This window comes from Vulpes vulpes, chromosome 3, assembly GCF_048418805.1.
Source record: "Vulpes vulpes isolate BD-2025 chromosome 3, VulVul3, whole genome shotgun sequence".
NCBI lineage: Eukaryota > Metazoa > Chordata > Mammalia > Carnivora > Canidae > Vulpes > Vulpes vulpes.
This window is the reverse complement of record NC_132782.1, coordinates 19,483,506-19,502,500: the sequence shown is the minus strand read 5'-3', so window position 1 is coordinate 19,502,500 and position 18,995 is coordinate 19,483,506. Positions and strand designations below refer to the sequence as shown.

Below are 18,995 nucleotides of genomic sequence, written 5' to 3'. Positions count from 1 at the left end.
GTTTTTTTTTTCCATACAAGATAAACATGGGAGAGTTAGCTAATCAGTTAACAGATATTTATTGGTTCAAGGTGAAAGGTGACAAACCAAGCTCTTATGTGATTTTGTAGTTTGCTTGGAAACGTATACTCCTGTTGTTTTTCATTTAGCAGTAACTCCATGTCACCACCTCTAAAGTAGAAATAACAGCTTTCCTCAATGATGATGAATTAGACAACGCATTAAAAAGCACTTAGGGTTTTCTTTTAAGTTTATACTGTTGATACACATAAACACTTCACGTAATAATTACTTTAGGTTAATGGGTAACACTAATAGTTTGTGCTATTAAGAACATTTACAAAGCAATCTGAGCAAGTACAGGAAGACTGGATTGTTAGGGCCTGGGGTAGCTGATGCTTTAGAAGCAACTGAACTGTAGCGCAGTGGTCTTCGACTTCCATCTGGAAACAGTTTAGTGGGCTTTCAATGTACAGATAGGTCATCTGAATTTTGAAAATCAAGGTGTGGCAGTTCACGGGGCAGTTCCCTTTTAATCGGCTGTGTGAAGAGACCTTTATTCTTATTGCTGCTGTTTCAGCCCAGCCAGCAACAGTAAAAGCCAGCTCCCTGTGGTCAAAATTCAAGTTCCAGGGTTAAGGGTGACAAATTCACAGCACACATGACATCAATTAATTAGGCTGTCTCTGTACATGTAAGCTCACCGAGGTTTGGGGCTCTTCTAAGCCGTGTGGTAGTCACACATGAGTTCAACTCCCACGGCAGGCACCTGCTTGGACATTTTTCACTGACCCATCCCTCTGAAAAGAGCCCATGGACATGTTGAACCCAGAACAAAAATCCCCAGCACAGATATGACTGAAGATACATTGGATGCTTGCTTTTTTTTTTTTTTTCAAAGATTTTATTTATGTATTCATGAGACACACAGAGAGAGGCAGAGACATAGGCAGAGGGAGAAGCAGGCTCCCCATAGGGAGCCTGATGCAAGACTCCATCCCTGGACCCCCCAGGATTATGACCTGAGCCAAAAGCAGACGCTCAACCACTGAGCCACCCAGGTGCCCCAGATTGAGTGCTTTCCATTTGTCAAACTTTCTCTCGTTTGGATGCCCGTCTCTCTGTTAAAAATATTGTCATGAGGTGTACTGCTGTTTATGTTTAATCCTAAAAAAGAAAACTAAAAAGCTAGAGAGTCCCTCCTTTTTGAGAAGAGCAATCGGGATGGTGTTATGATTCAGTGGAAGTAGAAGGGCCAGGAAACAGTTCCACGTACAGGAGATTGAGGAAGGAGGGACAACAGGAGTTTTATATCCAGTTTCAGCCTTAAAATCTATAAATTACTAGACTAGTTAATGTAGAGTCTGAATTAGCATTTTGTATTTTGAAGCTCTTCGACTTTGCGCATATACAGAGTAAGCCCTTGATAAAGCTGGTGAGCTGGACTGCGGATGAGAGATGAAGGGATTCCTCAGCTCTTTATTGTTGGGAGGCAGTAGTCTCTCATTCATTCAGTAAACACTGACAGGGTGCCAAGCCCCTTTCTCCCTCCCAGGAGGAGAGAGGCACGTGAAAAGAGTATGTAGTAGATGACTACACAGTGGATTGAGGGTGCATGGCTCTACCTGGGAGGGTCCAGAAGGAAGAGGACCTCTGACCCAAGGCCAAGATTGGCATCACAGTGCCATAAATGTCAATCTTTACTGCAGAGATGTTCCGAGAGATGGAATGTAATTTATTTGTCTTGCTACATATTCTCCCATAATTTTTTAAAGAGATGATAAAACAGACTGTCTATGGTGGGGAGCATGTCACGTGTGGGTTTGGTTGTTGGGGTAGCACAGTGATGCTGCCAAACTCTGTGCCAGTAATGCTCCAGACTTCCTGTCTCCTTTAGAGCAACACGGAACTGTCACAGGTGATGGATAGCAATAAAACGGTTTTGTTCCCCAACAGGGGGGAAAAAAATACGTGTAAATCTTGACTTTATCAGCTTGGCAGAAGGAGATCATGGGGGTGGGACTGCCCAGAAGGAGTGGTGCTTATAACTGGGCCTTAAAGTCACTGCAGCAGCAGCGACTCTGTGCTACTGTTGTCAGAACCAGAGGAACCATGTGGAGATGAGGACTTCTCTGGCACAGCGCAGTTGAGTGAAGTCAGGGGGTACAGTTGTGGCTAAGGTAGAAATTCCATCTGTTTGGAATTACTCTTGCCCACGGTTTCCTTGCTTGACCTACAGATGCAGTGGCTGGCCGTCATTTATGGGCCCTGGCATGTGAAAAATATGTGTTTTTAAAGACTAGAATCACACCCACTGTGACATGCTGGTGACAACCCCAGATTCATGCCTCTCATCTCAGGATACTCGGGGGGCCCACTCGGGCGGAATGGCAGATGAAATGGCTGTCACTGTGTAAATTATTTTCTAAATCTGTTTCTCCTTCAAGCGTAAAGAGTTGGATTTAGGTAAGTAAAATAGGCTGCTCTACAACTCCACAAATGAGAAATGTAATCCCAAGTGCATCAGTCCATAGTTTGCACAGTTTGGTTGGGAGTTCCTGGGTTTTATTCCTTTCTTTATTTTTTATTTTTGTACAATTCGGATAGCCTAAGGCAGTTTATCATTAATTAATGACAACACAGGGCAGTGGTAGTGTTGCTGTGCTTTCCTTCTTTGTTTTTGTAACCTTAAATCTAAGCTAAGTGAATTTTTTTTTAAGATTTTATTTATTCATGAGAGACACAGACAGGCAGAGACACAGGCAGAGGGAGAAGCAGGCTCCATGCAGGGAGCCCGATGTGGGACTCGATCCTGGAACTTCCAGGATCACGCCCTGAGCCAAAGGCAGACCCTCTCAACCCCTGAGCCACCCAGATGCCCCGCTAGGTGAATTTTTTTAAAGCTGAATTTATATATTTAGTTGTACATTAAGTGTTTTACTACTCGTCACAACCTCCCTTCCCCCTGCAGAATCCTTCTTGCTTAGGAAGGCTTCACACTGATAAAATCTAGTCACTAAGAATTTCAGCATACATTGAGGAATATCACAGTTATGGTGGTAATTTTTCAGTAAAAAGGGAAATAAAATTGGTTTTTAAAAAGTCAGCTCCTTGGAATATATCATTTACTCCTGTTTTGCCTATGCTTCCATTAATGTTATTAATGATTCACAGTGCCCCACGGTTAAAATGCAGCTTAAATAATATGTTAAGGAAACATATTTCAATCCACACTTGTGTTATTAAATACAGAGAGATTTGATCATTTTTGTTTATAAATGTTGCTTTGGAAGTTAATTGGTGGATATTACATTGCTTTTAGCACTATGAGTAAGTATATTATTAGGAGATAGGCAATGGTAATTTAGTAAATAGCATCTTGTTTTCTATTAGGTACTTCCCAGAGCACCAACTTCATTTCTAGAAATTGCTCAAAGGCAAAGAAAATAATAGATACTGACATACAATATGTAGTGTTACCTGTTCAGAATGACTGTGAATAATTAAAGAAATTAATAAAATCTTGGGAGATGTTTATCTTTTGAAAGTTTACCTCCTTTACAGAATCCTGTAATTCAGCCTGTGTCTGCAGGCATTTTAGAATCCAAATCATAATCCAGAAAATATATGATAAATACATGTGTTTGAGTTTGATGTTGCTCAGCTGGATATTACCAACACTCTTCATTGTAACCTGAATAAATCTCAAGACCCCACTTGGTCCAAATTCTGCTTCGAGCTTCAGTCAAAGAAAACATCAGAAAGCCAGAAAGCCTTGAAGAATAACATCTCTCTTTAACTGAAGTTTTTCTAAAAGGCACAGCTTACAGGTTTTACACTTCACACCACATAAACAACTTCTCCAACATTCCATCTAAACACCTGTTCCTTTACCTGCACTCATAGCTGCTATGAAACCTCTCTTTGTGTCTCTCATCCACATAGCTTTTCCACTGGCCATGAAACTTACCTCATTTTTTAAAAATTACGGAGATAAAATTCACGTTCTATTTTCCCTCTTATTTTTGATCAGACACAAATACATCCAACTCTTTCAAAAAAAATGTTTTTTTAAGATTTTATTTATTCATGAGAGACACACAGAGAGAGGCAGAGACACAGGCAGAGGGAGAAGCAGGCTCCCTGCAGGGAGTCCCATGTGGGACTCAATCCCCGGACTCCAGGATCACACCCCGAGCCAAAGGCAGATGCTCAACCACTGAGCCACTCAGGCGCCCCGACTCTTTCAAATTTAGAAGCATAAATGCTACATCATGAGTCCAGGCTCAAAGTAATCATAGAGATTTTCTGTTCTACTTCCTGTATAGCCTGTGCCTCTCTAGGATGACTGCATGACCTGTAGCTTCACTGCCCCTGAATCCTGTATTTTATTTCCTGTATCACAGCACCCTCAGAAATAAAACTCATTGCTTGACTCCAATTGCATTCCTTATGAGAAATTCTTTAATTTTTTTAAGATTTTATTTATTCATGGAAGAGAGAGTGCAAGCATGTGGGTGAGGGGTCAGGGGGAGAGGGAGAAGCAGAGTCCCTGGTCAGTAGGGAGCCGAACACGGGGCTCTATCCCAGGACCCTGGGACCAGGGCCCAAGCTGAACTCAGATGCTGAATTGACTAAGCCACCCAGGCACTCCCTTATGAGAAATTCTAATATAGAATCTACTAATAATAAAATCTTCACTCACCAACAGTAATAGTAGCCACCATTTATGCACTGCACTGGCTAAGCTCTTTGAGTACAGCATCACATTCAATACTCATTAAATTACCCCCAGGTTACAGATGAGAAAACTGGGATGCAAAAGCATAATTCACTGCAGCTAGTAAGTAATGGATCTGGGATTTGAACCCGGGTAGTTTGATTCCAGAATCCCTCCTTTTAGGAGTGACAGGAGCTTGTTTACCAAGTCTGCCCTGTTCTGTGTGCTCTTAACTGTAGAAGGGAGGGATGCCTCTGAATAGAAAGATTGTGTAAATAGGCAATTCATTAGGTGTCCCATGATGTGTGTGTGTGTGTGTGTGTGTGTGTAAAACAACAGATCCTGGATCAGAGCCACAGATCTGTATAATATTCATGATCTCTCCCAACACCCTTAGTACACTTTTGTATTGTTTATACTGCCTTGTATTCCTCTAGCTTCTATTCAACATAAAGCAAAGGAACAATGAAAGCATGAGAGTATCTTGGTTCTGTTAACTACCTCTGGAGTTCTGTCTATGAGGCTTCTTGACATCCATCCTGGTGAATGGCAAGGCTTTCTGTGTGTCCCTAGTCTTTTTATGAAGAAGGGAATTTGCCAGATCCTTTCAGTGTTTTGATCAACAACAAAGATGAGTGGGGGGTTATTTGCAATTCAACTGCATGATGATGAAAGGGCCAGCTTAGTTTTTGGCATCAGACCCTGAAGTGTGCCAAAGAAGAATCACTATAATAGGTAGGGCTCTAGCTTTGAAGACAGCTGGCCAGGGGTCTTGATCATTCGGGCTTAGATTACATTACAATGGCATAAGCAAATATACCAAAGTGCGGTGTATCAGCAAGAGAACTTTCTTGACCTTTCATCTTCCTTTAGCTGCTCCAATGGCTCAGAAACGTGATGCATGATGTCCTTTTGCATGATTGCTAATGAGGAAAGCCTTTGGCATGACATAATGCTCCCCATGTCCCCCAGGGTCAGTGTAGAAACAATTGCTCTGGGGTCTGGCTGGATTGTTTGACCTACATTGTAAAGCACTGACAGCCAAGGGCGTGCCTCACTGCAGTTCCTCCCTGAACAACACACATGTGGCATGCATGGGGTCGAGTCTCTCTCGGAGACTGAACAACAAGGAGACCGTTTTGGTAGATACTAGAAGCAACACTGGGCTCGCAGTCATAAGCTATGGGTTTATTTTTTATTTTTTTATTTTTTTTTAAGCTATGGGTTTAAATCCCAGTTTTATCACCTATTTAACTTGTTCGAACAAATCCTTTCAACTCTTGGAAGGGTAGTCTCTCCTTTAGTATTATGAAAGCAATTAAAAATAATACATAACTCATAAAATGTTTATGAAGCTAAATTAATTTTTAAGAATATGTTATAACAAGCATTTTTACAAGATATTTTATTACTTTTTTGTGGTCCAAACGAGGATCTTAGTCCAGTTAATTGAGAGCTGCCAGCAGATATTCAAACAGTTTGCTCCACCTTTATCCCTATTCCCTCTTTCACACTGTCCTGGGATTCTCTATGAAAAATTAAGTGTGGAATTTTAATGTTAACCTTCATTTGAACACATACACAAATACAAACAATACCTGCTTAGATATTTTATGTCTGGATTTCCTCATCAGCCCTACAGCGATATCAAAGCTTTAAAAAAGTGGAAACTAAAATAATAATAATAATAACAATTTTTAAAGTGGAAACTGCCTTATTTTTAGAGGGAAAAAAAAGATTCTTGTTGATTACTGTGCTTTTTAACTAGACCTTAGGAAACTGAGAATTCTAGCCTCTAAGTGTGTCTAATAACATTATAGTCTCATTTGAATTCCTCAGCTCTTGAGAGGATCTGTTTACATTCTTGTGATCTTATTGTTGAGCTCTTACCTAATTCTAGAACAGATTCCTTAGCTGATGATGAAGTCCAGTGACTGGAAGTAAGGAGGCTGGAAACCCACCCTGACAGCCTCCCTTCTATAGGTGCTTCTACAGATCTCCAAAGTGCCTGCATGTCTCAGAGGCCTACATTTGCAGAAGCATTCCCTGAGATGTTCCTAACTGTCTCCCAGACACTGGGTTCTTGGCTGGCCTCTACCCCATATTTACCCACATGATTTGGAAGAGCTACAACTAGCTAGTCCTTCTTATAGGAAGGGTGGGAGGGAAGTGAATGGAGACCTAGCAGCACCCTCTTTTAGAAGGGTTTCTGATATCTGTGTAATGTCATCTTCCTCCCAGACACACAATTTATTATTATCAACATGAACCTACTGTGAAAGTTTCTAAAACAAGGGACTGGTCTTGCCAATAACAGGGTCCTACTATGAAGTTCTCTAATGTTTTCTCTTTCTCCCTCTCCCTCTGCTCCTCCCATTGCTCATGCAAGCACCCTCTAAAATAAATACACCTTTTGGGCAGCCCGGGTGGCTCAGTGGTTTGGCACAGCCCTCAGCACAGGGTGTGGTCCTGGAGACCCTGGATCGAGTCCTGCGTCGGGCTCCCTGTGTGGAGCCTGCTTCTTGCTCTGCTTGCGTCTCTGCCTCTCTCTCTCTCTCTCTCTCTCTCTCTCTCTCTGTGTGTGTGTGTGTGTGTGTGTCTCTCATAAATAAATAAATAAAATCTTTTAAAAATAAATAAATAAATACACCTTTTAAAAAACCCGTAAGATTAAATACAAAAAGAACTATTAAACAAGACAAAAAAGAGCCAGTAATAATGAACCTTTAGGCACTGAACATCTTAGCACTGAGATAAAACAAAATCTGTTAAAAAATACAAATAAAAATATAAGTAGATAAAAATTTCAAAACACAGTTTCCATAATCGTAATGGAGACTAACAAAATGCTTTTAGAATTTAGTCACATAGGCAAAAATACATAGGAACAGAAGACTTTTTTTTTTTTTTTTTTTAAGAGAGAGAGAACATAAGCACACATACACAAGCAGTCTGGGGAAAGGGCAGAAGGTGAGGGAGAGAGAGAAAGAATCTTAAGTATGCCCAACAGAGAGCCTGACAGGAGGCTGGATCTCATGACCCTGAGATTGTGACCTGAGCTGAAATCAAGAGTTGGACACTTAACCAACTGAGCCACCCAGATACCCCAGGAACAGAAGACTTTAATAACATCATTATCATTATTGCTCTAACCCAACAAATAGAAAATACATACAATTTTTTTTTTAATTTCCACATCCAGTGGGTTTTTTTTCCTACTTTTTTTTTTGGAAATACAAAGAAATTTTTAAGAGAACATCAACCATTTATAAAAATTGATGAATTACACACCACAAAGAAACTTTTTAATTAACCAAAAAGTAGACATACTAGCCACATGTAACAATAACATAGCATTGAAAATTAACACAAGATGCTTCCTGCCTCTCCCTCTATCCAAGTACTTGGAAACTAAAATATGATCCTTTTAACGAATTCTTGGGTCAAAAAGGATATAACTACTGAAATTATAGACTATTCTAAAATTAACAGTAAGAGTATGATGCATCAGGGTGCCTAGTTGGCTCAGTCAGTTAAGTGTCCGACTCTTGATCTCAGCTCAGGTCTTGATTTCAGGGTCATGAGTTCAAGCCCCATGTCAGGCTCTATGCTGGGTATGTAGCCTACTAGAGAAGAAAAAAGAATGCGATGCATTTAAATGTGTGAGAGGTAAGATTAAAACTATACTTAGATTAAAAGTTAAGGGTTTTATTTAAAAGGACTGAAAATCAACAGGCTTGTTTTCTTTTTAAAATATTTTATTTATTCATGAGAAACACAGAGAGAGAGGCAGAGGGAGAAGCAGATTCCCTGCAGGGGATCCTGCTGTGGGACTCAATCCCAGGACCCCAGGATCATGACCTGAGCCAAAGGCAGACGCTCAACCACTGAGCCACCCAGCAGATCTTATAGGGTTCTATTTTAAGAAGCCGATGAGTGAAAAATAAAGCAAAGTAGGAGGAGGAAAAGAGTGAAGGGAAATTATTTACCTTTATTAGAAAAAGTCTAAATTTTCTGGGACACCTGGTGACTCAATCGGTTAAGCATCTGACTCTTGGTTTCGGCTTCAGTCGTGATCTCATGGGTCAAGAAATTGAGCCCCACGTCACGCTCCTTGCCGAGCAAGGAGTCTGCTTGAAGACTCTCTCCCTCTGCCCCTCTCCCCACTCGTCATCTCTCTCGAGCTCTCTCCCAAATAAACTGATCTTTTTTAAAAAGTTTGAATTTTCTAATAAATTAGAAAATAAAATAGATTGGCAGTATGGCAAAAGTACAGGGTTAACAGGAAAGCTGCTGGGGTGAGGCTGGAAAGCTGAGTTAATGAGATAGAAGACACTGTCCCTGCCCTCATTGCCACTTAGTTTTGGTCAAGGTGAAAGCATGTGCAGAAAATAATTGGGGAACAGAGCTGTGTTCAGCAAAGTGCCCATTTATGAGGTACATCTGTCTGCATCAAGAATAGCATTAGTCCCTGAGCCACTGGCATTGGGCAGATCTGAATTTGCATGTTGGCTTCAAATTTATCAAGGGTCTCTGGACAGATTATTTAGTCTCTCCCACTTGGTTAGCTTTTCTGTAGAGCGGGGATCTGTAAAGTGGCAGGTGGCAAGGGCTTAGTCAGTGGCTGCCTAAAAAAGTCAGTGTGGCATCTCTTCCAGTTTCATCTGGATGTTGCTGAGATCATTGGGGCACTATCAGTATCTTAATACATCTTGATTAATGTCTGTGGGACAGAAAATAGTGTTTAGAAAAGCAAGTTGTGCCCACCCAGATGAAAAGACTGGGCACTTTTTCTGTGACTATTTGTGAGATACACCCGTGGTGAATGGTTGAACTAGTATCTATCCAGTAAAAGAAAAAAATCTGTAAAGCATGATGCTGCCGAAGCAGTAGTGGTTCATGAGCTGGAGATAAGATCCTGACCACAGAGAAAGTGGTCAGCTCTGCCATTCTGCAGTCAGTTGGCCTCCCTGAGTAGGAAAGGCAAAATCACCAGGTCCTTCCTGACCTGCCTCTGAGGAGTGAGCACCCATTCATTACTCCTGATCAACATGAGTGAAACCTCATCCTCACAACCCTTCAGCATCAGCCCTGGGCTCCTCAGAAATGATGATGGATTCAGGACATCTTGAAAAAAGGGACGCAGTAAACATAAAAGGAGTCAGAGAGTAAACCCAGAAAAAAAAAATGGAGAGAATTGAACAACCCCTCCCCTTTTGTCTATATTTAGGACTTGAAGAGAATTTGTGGTTTGAGGTAATGTTAGAATGTATCCAGGAATAGGTAAGGATCCTGGGTGTTTTTTTTTTTTAATGTCTGTAAATACTGCATATCAATTCACTTAATCAAAATATTTGTTCAGTGGGGGGAAAAAATCAGTGAAAGTAGTTAAATGATGTCTGTGGTCCAAACAAGAACTGATTGATGGCTCTACTTCTCCACTCCCAAGACACTGTCAACTGTAAGGTGCACCATCAAATTAATGACAGGAAAGGGGTGGGGAGAAGACATGATACTAAATGTACATTCTGATTCCAGGAATGTTAAAATATAAAGGAGAAAAATACAACCAACCAAACATGCATTTTGGGATTAAGGAAATGTAGAATTTCACTCAGTTGGTGTTTTGGTGTTTTCTTGCTAGTAGAGGCTAAGACTAATTTTATGAAAGCAATTTTTTAAAAATATTTTTACGAATACATGAGGCAGAACTAGTGAAAATTGGAAGAAAATAATGTTTTTCAGGCCCGTAGATTTATCTTCTTTCATTCTCTTGTCAAGATGGGAAAAAAAAATCGTAGACAGTTGGAGAGGTATGATACATGATGAGCCTAGAGCATCTTGTGATGCTGGGAAATAAAGAAGGCCTCAAAAACAAAATTCAAAAAATATTAATAGGAATATGTCAAAGGAGCAGAGGAACCAAGTGAGAGTACTCCCAGTAGTCAAAAATGGAGCACTTTGAACAGCAAAATAAGTCAGGTACTGTTAAAGTGTAACCCAAAGTATACAATAAATATCTATAAGGCTATACGGATATAAATAAATGATTGAATAAAGTAATAAACGGGGAGAAGAGATAAATCTTCCATGCAGAAAAATTCCAAATAATTTGAATAGATACTCCACCCTCGAGATTTTCCTTCCAGAGTAGACAGTAAGAAAGGTGGAGAAACCTGACAAATAACCTGTAACTCCAGTCTTATGAGAAAAACCATCAGATAAATCCCAATTGTGGGACATTCTACAAAAATAATAGTACTCCTCAAAACTGTCATAGTTATCAAAAATAAAGTCTAAAAAAATGTCTCAACCAAGAGGAGCCTAATGAGACTTTATGAGTAAATATAATGTGATGTCCTGGATGGGATCCTGGAACAGAAAAAGGACCTTAGAGAAAAAACTAACAAAATCCAAATAAACTGTGGACTTCAGTTAGTAACAGTGTATCAGTATTGGCTTATTAATTGTTACTTATATATCATCCTAAATATAAGATTTTAATAGTGGGGAGACTGGGTGCAGATGGGTCGGAACTCTGTACTCTCTTCTGGATTTTTCTGTAAATGCACACCTGTTCTAAAAAGTAAAGTCTGTTAAAATTCTTTAAATGCCAAAACAAATGGGAAAAACAATTTCACAGACAGGCCCAGTTACGGATTTGAAAGGAAAATGACAAAGCATTTTGTTAAGACCTGTAAAAATTCCACACAGAACGTGGCTTAAGTTTGAACATATGTCACTGCGTAGTTGAAAAATGAAACTGGCAGTTTAACCCCAATTGTGACACTTCTAAATACATTCAAATGGAGTCATTATTATTCATCATCAGCGTAGTATTTTGGTTTTCCAAGATAGCAAAATTTTACCATTATTCCTGTTTTAAAGCCAATGTCATGCTTATAGCCACCGCCACCTTGACTCAACTGGCTAATCCAGCTGTCCAGTTCAATCAGAAAACCATCCATCAGCTGTCAGACTGGTGAAACAGTTACGCATGTTTTCGGAGCCAGAAAGGCAATCATGTGGTGAGACTTCAGAGCTTCACTGTTGTCCAGAGTCCTGATCTCAGGACTCGTTCCCTTGCTCAGTGTCCTCGCATGGAAAACTTCATGGGGGAATTATAGGGTAATATTTTCAAGACTTGGAACAGTGAGGTGGTCTACAATTACCTTTCTGAAAAACAAAACAAAAATCCCTTTAAGAGCATTTTTAAGAAAAGAATTATGCTAGGGTAGCCGAGTAGAGAGGACGCTGAGGTTTCTGCACTGTGTCAGGTTGTACAAATTGCAGAATGTTCCCCTCTGTTCAGGACATGGTTTTCCTCCCACACGCCACTTCCGACATCCACAGATTCCGTCTGTGCGGCCCTGCTGAGAACTAGAGGAATCGTGAAAGCAGAGAAGAAGGCCTGACCACAGGAGAGTAGGGAGCACACCCTGCCTCAGCTCTTCCCGTCTCCCCGCTGCTGGGCACAGGGGGACACGCACCCCAGGGCCCTGCCGGTGCCCTTGCCCAGCCCGCGGCCAGGCCCCACCCAAGGGCTCACATGCCTACAAACCCTGCACCATCCCGCACAAAAGCCGACACCTGGCTGTGTTGGAGACCACCGGGGGGTGGGATGGGGGTAGCTGCCAGTGTATTTAGCCTGGAAGGCAGAGCGTGCCGTGGCTTCGCTGGCTGAACCAAGAAGTAGGCCCCACCGTCTGACACGGAACCCAGCAGCCTGCATGCGAACTTGAGACGGGCCGGGGACTTCGGGGTGAGTGGCTCTCGTCACTGCGGGATCCACACGTGGGAGCTAAGGAGGCCCCGGGTGCCAGCCTGGGGACCGCCTGGGGACCCCCTGCGCGGCGGTGCCAGGGCCCGAGCACCCGGGGCTGCGCTGGGAGCAAGCTGCCACCCTCGAAGGGTGACCCCCGGGGCTCCAGGGTCCCTCACCCCCCACCCCTGTGGGGTTCCACACGCAGGAGTCCAGACATTATTCTCCCCTGCCTTTCTCCCAGGCTCGTGGCCTCTTTCCCTGTGTCCTAGGGGTGCCTAAAACTAGCTGGGGGACCCCCAGGGGGTGACAAAGATGCCTTTAGAAGCAGGGCCACCCCTGCGTGAAGCAGGCGGCCGGAGGACCTTATCACATGCCTCTGGCCCTGAGAGAGGCCGTCAGAGACGGTGCACTGAGGAAGTGTAATGTCACATGCGACATTTACAGGAAGCCTTCTAGAAGGGTGCAGGGGAACTCGAGAACTTGGCCCTTCGGCGGATTAAAACAACACAGGTCAGTGCTTTCTTCTCCCCCGACCCCGAAACAAATTTCACAGCCGCTCTGAAGTACCTAACTGGCTCCTTCTCCTTGAACTGGCTTTTTTTTTTTTTTTTTTTTTTTTTTTTAATCTATATAATGTGGAGAAACTGGCTCTGGCTTTGGATGCGGGAGCCCGGGCACAGCTGGGAACTACGCTCGGTTACGGGAACAGAGCTCGAGCCATTATTGTGAAAATGAAATTCTCAGAATCTCTTGCTTCCCTCTTTTGCCTTTAAAAAAAAAAACAAAAACCCAAACCTCCCGCCGTCTGCAAAGTAGTATTTCATGGAATTCAGCTTCGCCTGTCCTCGTGTCTACCGGTTAGCACAGATCCGAACAGGACACACCAGCTTGCGTTCGCGGGGGTTGCGGGGCGGTCAGAGGGCGGGAGAGGGTCCTGAGATCCGGGTGGCGGTGGGAACGGGCCGCGAGCCCCAACGCAACCGTGTGTTGTTTTTGTCTACTTTTCATCTGGTGGAACGAATCTTCTGGCTTGTATTTCCTGTTAAAGCAATTTCTCATATTTCTATAAATTCTTAGTTCCCTTTTGTATTCTTTTTCTGCCCTCTCCCTTTCTTCCTTCCCTTCCTCCCCACCCCCCTTGCCTTCTTTTATGAACATAAAGTGGGAGTAGAGAAGAAGGGGTGGGGGGCAGCTTGAATGTGAGAGGAGGAAGTCCCCCCCCACACACACACACCACAAAACGCACCCCCAGCTGGGCAGGGCCTGAAGGAGCCATGTGGCGGGACCCGCACTGGAGCCTTGTGCCTCCAGCCCGTGCTTCCTGTCGGAAGGAAGGTTTGAAGAGTCTAGAGCAGGACCAGAGGGATGGTTAAAGCCTTGGAAATTAGAGCCAAGTGCTCCAAGGGTAATTCATCTAATGGCCAGCGAGGGACACCTTAATAAAGAACTTCAACTCAACAAAAAAGGCTTTTTGCACAACGGCCTGCTCCCTTCAGACCTGAAGAATGTCTCAAATAGGAGTTCAAGGGGGGCAGGGGGAGTTTCTACATCCTTGGACTGTTCTGGAGCACTAGAACAGGTAGTCAGAGAGGTTCCTCAGCCTTTTCCTGCGTGTTTTTGAAAACATTCTAGATAGAGTTCTTCTGTGGCTGTGTGCCCGTGTGGACAGAGGTGGTGGGGAGAGTAATGAAGAGGGGTTGGGCTGGGGGGCTGCTCGGTCCGGCCAGTGTGCCAGCCCAGTGTTGTCCAAAGCGTCTGCACCGAGCAAACGGCAAGGGGGCAAGAGGTCAGTGGGGTCACGTGTTGTTTCTACCCCAGGAAGGCCAAATCACCAGGGCAGTGATGGAAGAGAAAGATCATTGTTGACGATATCCTCAGATGGCCACATTTTTTTCATTTTTTACGACCATGTTGTGCAAGAAAACGGAGGGGAAGTTGACAGAGTAAGGATGGATTCCAAGTCGGAGATCTCAGCCCCAGTGGTTTCAGAAACCCTGCCCTGGCTCTGAGAGGGGCAGCTGCATTTCCACCAGGGCTAGTGGTGGAGGGGAGGCTGGACTTTATTGGTGTTTGGAGCCCTTTGCACAAATCAATGCCTGGGGGACACACACACACACACACACACACACACACATGCTGGGGAACCACAGTGGGAAAGTCTCTTGCACATGGCACTTGGGAGCGCCCCTGACACCAGAAAGAGGCTCACGATTTCGTGGTGGCTGGACATCCCTAGAAGGAGCACTTCTTTCGGTTTTGTTTTGCTTTTCTAGTTGGTCCTAGAGCTTTGTTGTTCAGGGAGTTTTGTAACCTGCTGCACATAGTAGAAAAGGGGCTTTTTATTTTGTTACAATACTTTCCAGATGGACCCGATGTCTCTTTTATTAACGCATCCTTTCAAAAGCTGTTTCCATTTATTCTGGGTGCATCTGTTCTCCCTCTAGCCATTTCTCACCTCTTTCTCCAGCTTTTCACATTCACTGCGTTCCTTTGTGTTTGAGATACAAGAAAAGGTTTATAAAGTGCCGTTATTTTGTGGTGAGTCCTAAACCTGGAAGCAGATCTGGGGGGAAAAAAAAAGATGTGGAATGATACCGGGTGGTCAATCATGTTGGATGGTCGAGGGCACCTGGAATATTAAACTAGCTCAAAATTTTTAGATAAGAATCACTGCCAAGTTGCACTGAGTTCACTTTGAAGGTCAAGAGCAAAGAGAGGTAAGTGGTCATCTTTTCTTTAGAGAGAAAATTGTGAATTTTATGGAGAAGGAGGACTGTGAGGGCATGTGCCTGAATTCTCTAAGTAAAAGGAAGGAGGCTGATTTTGCATAGTCCTCTTCTCCTGGGCCCCAACATCTAGGCAAGCCTCCTGTCCCCAGAATCCCAGGTAGCAAAGTGACACTTCCGAGGTAGCATCCTCGGATAGATATTGGGGTTGTCTGGGCTTCCAGAGGTTGATGTGCTGAGATATACAAAACATTCACGTTAGTAGGGAAAAAAGAAAATAAAAAATGAAACTTGGATGAGTGTAGCTTTTACCGTTAAGTTCATCATTGGTCATCTTCTTGAGTTGTCATCACCGAGTCTGGCAGCCCAGTCCTCTGGGCCATCAGAGAGATGTTTCTGGGTGTGTGGAAGGTATTACTGTTGTCATCACCATCCTACAGGGAAGTACTGCGAGCCACGGGTTATCGTTTGTTTTTAATTGTGTCAAAATAGACATAAAATTTGCCATCATAATCATTAAGCGTGTATGTAGTTTAGTAGATGGGAACTCTGTACCCATTAGGCAACTCCGCCCTATTTCCCTCCCCTCCCCTAGCCCCTGGCAACCATCATTCTACTTTTCTGTTTCTGAGTTTGAACTCAGATACTCTAAGTATCTTGTATAAGTGGAATCATACAGTATTTGTCTTCTTGGGACTGCTTTATTTCTCTTAGCATCCTGTCCTCAAGGTTCACGCGTGTTGTAACGTGTGTCAGAATTTCCTTCCTTTTGGAGACAAATATCCTGTTATATGGATATACCACATTTCCTTTATCCATTCATCCATAGTTGACATTTGGGTTGCCTCCACCATTGGCTGTTGTGAACCATGCTGCTGTGAATTAGATATGCAGCAATCTCTTTGAAACCCTGCTTTTCAGTTTTTTTGTATACACCCACAAGTGGTATAGAGGGATGATATGGTAATTCTGTTTTAAAGTTTTTGATAAATTGCCTTACTGTTTTCCATAGCAGGTATGCCATTTTACATTCCCACCAACAGTGCACGGAGATTCCGCTTTCTCCACATCCTAGTCAATACTTGTTATTTTCTGGTTTGTTTGTTTTTTCACAGCAGCCATCCTAGTGGGTGTAAGATGATATCTCATAGTTTTGATTCGCATTTTCCAAACAATTAGTGATGTGGGACATCTCTTTATATGCTTCTGACCATTGTATATCTTCATTGGAGAAATGTTTGTTCAAATCCCTTACCCATTTTTAATGAGGTTATTTAGTTTTTGTTGTTGAGCTGTAGGAGTTCTTTATATAATATAGCTATTGGGGAACCATAGATTTTTAAAGTATTGTACGTGCAGGTTCTAATGTCCACCTCATCTGCTATGAGCCAGTTGCCTCCTGTGGTGTACACCCTTGGAAGAGACCAGGAGTTTCAATAATATGATCTTTTTCAACAATGTGACTTTTATCTTGATTCTGAAATGCTTTGCAAAATCTCAGTCATTTTCAACTGATAAGCAGTTCAGTTTTTAAGAGCTGACAAGGACGAAGGCAAGGAAAAGAAAGGGAAGAGAAGAGATAGCATGGGGTAGTGCTGTTTATTTCCCTCCATGATTTATATTTTTTGGCTACATAATCTCCAGGAAAAAGCCTTCTCCTCAATTCTGATGACTAAAACCAGATTTCATGCAGGAATAAACACACTTTCTGAGAATCATCCAGTAATTATGTCTTCTTATACCACCCTCCCTCCAAACCCACAGACTTGAAGATACCTAAGATTACAAGATCATTATCATTTTCCTTCATGAATGCCTCAAACAAAATGTTGTATTTTTCTTCTGAGTAGAGGACCCAAAGAGGACTTGGGCTGTTGTCCTGGAAAAGGAGCCAGAGCAGTAAGACTATTCTGGAGGCATGGTCATGCTGTTTATTTAGATTACAGATTTTCTGAAAGGAAATGGTAGGGAAGATGTGATGGACAGCCCGACACATTGCTGTGTGGTTCTTTGGCTGGAGGTGCTGTCTTCTAAATAAAATATCATTAATGCTTATGTATACTCTGACACTTCTTTTTTTAAAATTTTTATTTATTTATGATAGTCACACAGAGAGAGAGAGAGAGAGGCAGAGACACAGGCAGAGGGAGAAGCAGGCTCCATGCACCGGGAGCCCGACGTGGGATTCGATCCCGGGTCTCCAGGATCGCGCCCTGGGCCAAAGGCAGGTGCCAAACCACTGCGCCACCCAGGGATCCCGACTCTGACACTTCTGATTGATTTTTCACTCTGCCCCCTCCCTTTTAAAGATTTTTATTTATTTGCGAGTGTGCTTGAGCAGGGGAGATGAGCAGAGAGGGAAGAGGGGGGAGAGAATCTCAAGCAGACTTCACCCTAAGTGCAGAGCCTGAGAGAGGGAAGGGAGGGGCCTCGATCTCACGACTCCAAGACCATGACCTGAGCAGAAACCATGAGTGGTCGCTCAACCAACTGAGTCACCCAGGCACCCCTCACTCTGTCCTTTCAATTTCCCTCCATTTTCTTCATCAGTTAGCAATTTGGTGCTGTTTCCCCCAAAGAGCTTCTTAGTGTCTCTCTTCCCACTAAAAAGGCATGAACACAAGAAAATGACAAGAACAGTTGCATTTATTTAAATAGTTTATGGAAGGACAGAGAAGGCTTTTCCTCAAACATAGCAAGCTGGGAAAAGATGAGTCCTTGAATGGAACCTTATATGGTACAACCAACACAATTGATGAGGCGCCTATTCCTGGCTTACATGACTATGCCAATCCCACTAGGAGGTATTCATACATCACTAACACTGTAATTTCTCAATACTAATTAGAAGTTATGGCTTTGACAGTAACTAGCTAGATACTTAGCAGAGTCTGGTCTGTTTTGATACTTTCTGGTACGAATTAGGCTTCCTTTCTACTTTTGTTTGTGTCTGGATTTTAATAATATGTCATATTTTAAGCTCACACATTGTATTATTTTGTAATCCTAGCATGGCTTAAAAACAAAGAGGTGGGTTTTTTTGTTTTTTGTAATCGGATACATGTTTACGTGTGCCCATGCATGTATATATATCTGTAATTTCTTTAAATAGGGTAAAAATTCTTTCAGGCATATGTTTTCCTCAGCTGAGTCATTAGATGATATCTTGGAACCTACAATTTTTTGGAATGTGCAGCTAACTCTAGGCGAGGAGGTTGTGCATGTGTTACGCCTATAGATTCATGGGGAGGGCTTGCTAACGAAGTGCTACTCTTTCAACAAATCATTGATTTAGTAAATGGTGGTTCGGGGCCTCTTCTTTGATTCCGAGGCCAGCTGTTGACAGGTTCGGTCTTCCTCAAAGGCTTGAAAGACCTGCAGCATGACCCTGAGTCCTGAAGCCTGGGTGTAGGACCTGCGGAGGGGCTGCTCAGTCCCCACCAGCTTGCTGCACAGAAGGCTACACGGGGAGCTGCTCGGGGAGGGGAACCCGGGTTCCACTCTGCCTCCTCACTGCGGTGTGGCTTCCCAGGAAAGGCCCCGTTGCGTCAGTCAGCTAACTAAGTGAACATTCCTGAGGAACTGCCACCAGGGCTTGGCCTAAAGCCTCTCAGAACACCAGCCACATGGGCCTTTGCTCTTTCTCTCCTCCGGCCAGTCTGTGCCCGTCACCCTGAGGGCCAGGCCTCTGCTCACCTGCGTGCATGACCCTTCCTCCTGCAGCCCTGGCTCTTGGCTTTTTGTTCCTCTTCCCCAGAGCGTTCAGTAACCGTCCTGCAAAACA

The 18,995-nt window shown here is 43.1% G+C and overlaps 1 protein-coding gene across 2 annotated transcripts in view; it reads left to right on the top strand.

The window, feature by feature from the left end:
• The window catches only part of WIPF1 (WAS/WASL interacting protein family member 1), a 122,074-nt gene that overhangs the window by 30,184 nt on the left and 72,895 nt on the right, over positions 1-18,995 (top strand). Inside the window, exon 1 of one of the 2 annotated variants that reach the window (XM_072751975.1) lies at positions 12,872-12,995. The exons of the other annotated variant lie outside the window; for it this stretch is intronic. The gene's annotated coding sequence lies outside the window, so the exon portion shown is untranslated. Of the gene's footprint in view, positions 1-12,871; positions 12,996-18,995 lie in introns of those variants that run through there. 2 annotated transcript variants of the gene reach the window in all.